Source organism: Hemicordylus capensis, chromosome 5 (genome assembly GCF_027244095.1).
Source record: "Hemicordylus capensis ecotype Gifberg chromosome 5, rHemCap1.1.pri, whole genome shotgun sequence".
Lineage (NCBI taxonomy): Eukaryota > Metazoa > Chordata > Lepidosauria > Squamata > Cordylidae > Hemicordylus > Hemicordylus capensis.
Window position 1 is genome coordinate 39,255,288 of NC_069661.1, and position 6,650 is coordinate 39,261,937.

At 43.6% G+C, this 6,650-nt stretch overlaps 1 long non-coding RNA gene across 1 annotated transcript; it reads left to right on the forward strand.

Annotated features, from left to right (window-relative positions):
- The first annotated feature begins 1,497 nt into the window (after window positions 1–1,497).
- LOC128327858 (uncharacterized) lies at window positions 1,498–6,348 on the forward strand. The gene is made up of 4 exons (XR_008308838.1): window positions 1,498–1,682; window positions 2,445–2,604; window positions 4,681–4,822; window positions 5,181–6,348. It is a non-coding gene; the product is annotated as an uncharacterized LOC128327858 (long non-coding RNA).
- Window positions 6,349–6,650: the final 302 nt, after the last annotated feature.

Below are 6,650 nucleotides of genomic sequence, written 5' to 3' on the forward strand. Positions count from 1 at the left end.
ATAGAATTGCCACTGCATGTGGATTCACATGATCACACCAAAATTGATCAACCCCATTTAACAAGGATCAACATAGTTGTGAGAACGCAGTCACAGATTAACAGTCTGCGCAGACGTGCACAAAATATGAACTGCCCTTTGATGTCATATCTGCCTTATAGCAAATCAGACCAATGGTTCGTCTAACTCAAAATTGTCTGCACTGACTGGCATTGGCTTTCCAAGGTTTCAGACAGGAGTCTCTCCCAGTCGTACCTGGAGATGCCAGGGTTGAACCTGGTACCTTCAGCATGCAAGCAAATGTTCTATTACTGAGCTAAAGCCTCATCCCCTAAGGGGAATATCTTACAGCTGACAGTGCTCCCATGTAGTCATCCATCCAAAGACAAACCGGGGAAGACCCTGCTTAGCAAAGGGGACAATGTCATTGTAATGTGTGTTATCCTGCCCCTGGAAGTGACAGCCAAAGATGTGCAATGGGGCAAGAAAAATGCACTGACCAGCCGGTTCCTAACACCGGCCTCGCAGAGGGCATTTGCGCATGTGTGGCGGTGGCCAAAATGGCTGCCACTCACCTTTACAGAGGCCCCAAAGGGCCAAAAATACTACATTTACCTGGCTGCGGCAGTGATGAGGGAGGCTGGCAGGGGGGGAGGGGGAACCCTCGTGGACACACACACCCCACGGCCTACAGCAAGCCCCCCGAAGGGTATTTATTTTTCTTTTTTTTGCAGACCCCCACCGGACCAGGGGGCAGGTTCGATGGGGGCTGGACCGAACTGACCCTGTTCTGTTCAATGCAAACCGGGCCAGACAGTTCCGTGCACACCACTATTTGTTTTTGTTATTTTTTCTGGCCCAGGCTATTCTGCCCTGAGCCCTTCCAGTGCTATGTGAGCATACATAGTTGAGTAATTAGAAGTCTGGTGTGTATTGCTGTTCTCACATATTCAATACCTCACACAGATTTTTTCAAAGGCAGGAAGATGAAGAATCAATTGGTGATAAATGTGAAACTAAGTGAACACAAGAGGTTTTACTTTATTTCTGATGCAGACACACACAGAGAGATGCCTGTTGTAGGCCAACATCTGCCGCTGGGCCAAAGTTGAGCAGCCCTGCTATGTTCTGTAGCATAAGAACAGAAGCTACAGTTCTTCATAGCACCGGGACTGTCTTCTGCGTCTGCAGCAGCCCCAGGATGCAATGTTACAACTACATTATGCTGCGCATCCTGTCAGCCAATGAATGGTTGCCAATGTAATAGGAGGCAAGCTTCAGAGCTTCATTTCAGAGTTGCAATTAGTAATGTTTCACAAATGCAAATATTTGCATTATGCAAGAGGAACCCCATGGGGGGAGGGGAATGGACTTACTTGTGCAACTTATGCAAATTGTAAACACACAATGTTACTGGGATGATGCACTGCCAGCCACTGTTTTTCAGGACACTGTCCCTAGGAAGTGTGTCAGAGGGTATATATATATATGTTTTATTTATACTTGTTATCTACCCAAATAGAAGATGACCTGGCCTGAACTTAAGATGACTCCCTTATTAACAGAGGTTAGATACAGACTATACCTGTATTTACCCAAAAAGAAGAGCACTCTGTATTTAAGATGACCTCCCAGTTTCTAACATGAAAGAACTTGGAAAGAAAACCTAATCTTGGATTCAGGTAAATACAGTATGCAAACAGGAGGATATTATGGTGGGTTGGTTGGTGGTTGTTGTTTTACTAAACATATACAGGTAAGTCAAACAAGATGCCAAATCATATCACAGTCAGTTTAAGGTATCAGGAAAATTGCATAGTAAAATTTTCTGAGAATGTTTAATGCAGTTCTTATTCAAATGAGAAAAAATTACAATGGATTTTTTCCTGGAGAGAAAATGCCAGGGTTTTTTTCCAGAACATTTCCCATTTAAATTTTTCAAGAAAACCCACATCTGTGCCCACCATCCATGGCATCTTTTTGCTTTCAGATTCACACAGGAAGCTGAATCCAGTGTGAGTATGCCAGTCTGTCGCCTTCGGCAAGAAGGCAAGCCGCCAATGCACCTGTCCGACTGGGCAATTGCTAGATTATAGGGGAAGTGGGAAGGAAACGCCACTGGAGAGCGGCATGTTTATTTAGCCACCCTTTGTCAGGCATACGGAATGGAATGGCATCACTCTGTTTTGATAGGATTTACTGTGCTGGAATAATATGAATATCATGGCGGCTCCTCTACCCCGCGCCTTTTAAAATACATGTTATAATGGAACCTTAGCTGGAGATGTGCAGCCTTGGCAGTTTCATTTCCTGCTTTCAAGGATTGTTGTGTTACTAAAACATTTTTATTACAGGAGAACTTGAAGCAATATGCAATGTTTGTCAGAGGATTATTGAGAGTCCTTGTAAACTGGCTTTCTTTTTTTAATCAAATCCATTTACAGATATGCTACTGTGCCCTGTGGTCAGTTGCTTATGCAAATCGAAAGAGTCTCTGCAGCTGTTGTTTTGTCCTGGCGGTCACACACTCCCTGACTTCAACCACTCCAAAAAGATATATATCCTAAAGGAGAAAACCAGATGTGTTGGACACTTTACACAAAGGTAATGACATAATGCACAAAGTGTCATGTACCTTTTAACAGAACGTATGCACAGTTGCACAAGGGTGCTCTTGTGCACAATGCAAGAAACACTGTTGCACAATGGATGGCCATTGGACATGGCTGTCCATCATGCAACTGGATTTGCACAATTCTTGTGTTGTGCACATGAGTGCTCTGTGCACACATGCTGTGCAACTGTGCATGCATTCTGTTAAAAGGCACACAGAACAGTATGTCAGTCAGTGTCATAGAAATTATAAACATTCTGGTCATCGCCACTATATTTAGGTAAAAGCATGATTTTATGACCATTTTTCCCACTGCAAAAGAAAGCTTTGGAGACTTCTTGGAGGTCAAAGGTATATACGGCAAGAAAGCTTTTGTGGCAACCATATTTTTCTACAAACCCTTGAAAATCTCATCTATAAAAAACACAATGGCTTAGATCCTAATGGCTGGTCCGTATCCATCATCAGAAGCTCCTTGTCAGAATCCATCCAGGTTCAGGGTCCAAGGTTAGTGACTCCCAGGCAGAATAGGCTAGTATTTCCTCAGAGGATTAAGGCCTGTTTGGGGAATCTCTAATACTTGACCCATGCCCTTCAGAAGAAGGAGCTCTTATGGAACCTCTCAATGGCGTAGGGAGGCTGGTGGCGGCCCATGTGTGGTCGCGCCACGGCCCCCTGACCCTGCCCCCCACATCTGATGTCAGACACAGAGGCCCAGCTAGCCATGCCCTGTGTCTGATGTCAGACGTGGGGGACGTTGTCTCCTTCCCAAACATGGCCACGTAGCCCCGTTTTGGGAAGTAGCCCCTTGAAGGCAGGGAGAGCTGCTCCAGCTGCGCTGCCAATGCATCACAGGCCAATCTCTTTCCTAAATGGGGCCATGCGGCCCTGTTTGGGAGGGAGATCGATTGGCCCTGCTGCATTGGCAGCGAGACCAGAAGTGGCTCTCCCTGCCTTTAAGGTAGGGAGAGTCACTCCGGCTGCACTGCCAACGCAGCGTGGGCCAATTTCAGCTTCAAACGGGGCCATTTGGAACCAAAATAATGTGCTGCCCCCACGTCTGACATCAGACGCAGGGGGCATGTCTGGGGCTACACTCGTGCCCCCGATTGGTGGCGGCCCGGGTTCTTTGAACCCATTCACCCAATGGTGGCTCCAGTCCTGGAGCCTCTGCTCTTGAAATCCCCAAGGAAACTCCACCCATTGATCTACTGTTCCCTGGGGATCCTGTATTCCCACTAGACCTATATCCCTCAACAGAAACCCCAGACTTATCAGAGTCCTCTGCCTCCATGGTCTCAGGAGTAACCCTCGATGAGGAGCATGGCCCCTTGATCCTATCATGACACCACAGGAGGCCACTAAACTCCTTCAAGCAGGAATGTTCTAGACTAATATTCCTTCAAGCAGGAATGTTCTGGACTTTTAGTGCAATGCACTAAAAGCTATACCAATTAGCTCAAAAGTAAGCAATCATTGAGTCCGAACAACTAGAATGTGATCTAGAAGCATCAGAATCAATTTGAGCTGTCTTGCCACTTATTCTGAAGCAGTTCTGCTATCTGTAAGACAGCTGTTCTGGTAAAAGTATTGTTAGGTGCAAGATTTCATTAATGTTTCCCAAAGCAATATCCAGCCAAGAATACAGTATGACTCACCAAATGGTATGTTCCCCAAATCTGTTCTTTAAACTTAAATGAAAACTAAACTTTGCTGAGGACATGGGTGCAACCTATTGCAGTTTATTGCCCTAAAATTTGACCAACTTGGTCTCAGGATGAACCTAGTTATTGCCACTCTAATTGGCTACGTAGCATAATCATGCCCTGATGTCCTTTTGTTTGGGATTTCTCATGTAACTAATTAAAATATATTGTCCTCACTTTCAATTGTTCTTGTTTGCCTTCAGTGATACCACATATCTGAAGATATCAGTATCACTGATACCTTTTATATACTGTATCAGATCTGATGGCTAGTTCTGATGGCTAAGTAGCATTGTGACATTCAGTATGTGATGCCTTGACTGCCTTAACTGACTGGTATCATTCATGTGATTAATCCAGAAAGAAGAAGAAAGCAACAGATTTCAGCGAAACCAGATTCTATACTGGGAGTGAGAAATAGTATCATAAAATCAGATGTGATGCTAAGGAGAAAGGAAGCTCTGATCTGGGCAATGGAATCCAGTTGCTTATCTCCATCCTAGTAAGTATTTCCTAACAACTCGTTGAAGGAACAGGATTCACAATAGCTTCACTTGTGTGGTGTGTTGTTTTTTAATGTGGTGAGCCAATTATTCTTCCTAGCAGAAATGACTTAATTAAAGAACTATTTTTGACATTGACATGACAGCACCACACCCATGAAGCAATAGCATAATCAGAGTAATGGGCATATTGCACAATGTGGGAAATGTCATCATTTGTATTCAAATTATTTCAAACAGATTATGAATAATTGCTACCCACATTGGCTTAGGTGCCAGTATATCTACCTATTATGCATTATCCTAACTGATTCAGTTGGTAGTTGAGGATTCTATTCCTTTCTTTTTCTCTAACAGTTACCAAGGCTGCATCCCTGGGAGAGTTTATTGTCTGGCAAAAAACCCAACAACCCACAAGTAGATATCAATAAAATTCCAAAGGGCAGTAATAGAATCATAGTGTTGAAGAGAGAGCGAGTATTCAGCAAGCCATCTCATCTGCCATCTTGTTTTTGAACAGCATATTCTGGATCTAAGGACTTCCTGTTAAATGCTTTCCTAAGTTTTCCTTGAACATTTCAAGGCAGTGCTGACATCTTTACACCTGAGGTCAACACAATCTCAGTGTTGCTCCCCATTTTCTTAGAAATGATGACTTCTCTAAAAGTCGCTGCCCTAGAGCTGGCCTTGCTCTGAGGAGGTAGGTTCTGCACCTTCAAAACCTTTCCTTACTTTCTTTATTTCCATCCCCTAAGTACAGAACGTCACCTAAAACAAACCATCATGTGAATTGTGTTTTGAAATTCAAACAATGATACATAGCACTGTGGGGTAGGAGTTTATTTCATCTGGCTTTCCACCCCCATTCCCTTCTCGATTGGGAGAGGGACTCTGGCTATGACTTTTGTGTACTTCTCCCTTCAGCTGCTATCTGTTGTTTTGCTCAGTCTTAATTGCTTAATTGCACCTGGGCCAAGTTTGCCTGATAGGGTGGGTGAGAGCCATGCCTCTTGGCCTTTTGAACTTTGGGAAATGAAACACACACAAAAAGAGAAGTTCCTAGTCAACATTGCAATATATCAATAGTAGGAGAATATACATATAAGTGAGGAATAAACATACATTGTACAAATATCCCAATAGGTCATAACACAAAATTCAAAATGCTGAAACAGACAAAAGCTGAGCAATCTGAAGAAACTCAATGGGTGAAGACGCAGTTATTTGAATGGTGGAAGAGACAAATGGCTGAGACTTGAAGCACTAGTGAAAGGTTTTGAATGCCTCCTCAATCAGAGATGTGTCTCTTGGTCTCTAAATACTTTGAAATAAATTCTTGAAATAAAGGATACAGAATAATAACATACTTTAAAATCCAAAAGTTCAAAAATGAAGTGATGAATAATCTTTTTACCAACACTGACTCTGTTATCTATTGAAGGAGCAGAGCTCAAAAATGTCTTGTACCTCCAATGGCTCTCATCTGTCTGATACTAAGAAACAAAATGAATATATGAAATAAACCATTTTTGTTATATCAGCAATTGCATAGGTTATTAATTACTTCTTAGAAGAAGCAAATGTATGGTTCCACCCAGTAGCGGCCGGGTGGAGGGATGGTGAAAGCCAGCTTTAAGAGTAAATGAATTGGTGCTTACCTCTGCTCTCACTGCACCTGAACGCTGCTTGGAGAAGCAGCATGCTGCCCAGCACATCCTGCGGCAGGGGATTGTCTCTGCCACTCATCTGGCCGTGGGCAGGGGATGAGCTCCATGGAAGCCAGGTGAGGGTGCTGGGTGGCATGCTAATTCTCCAAGCAGCGTTCAG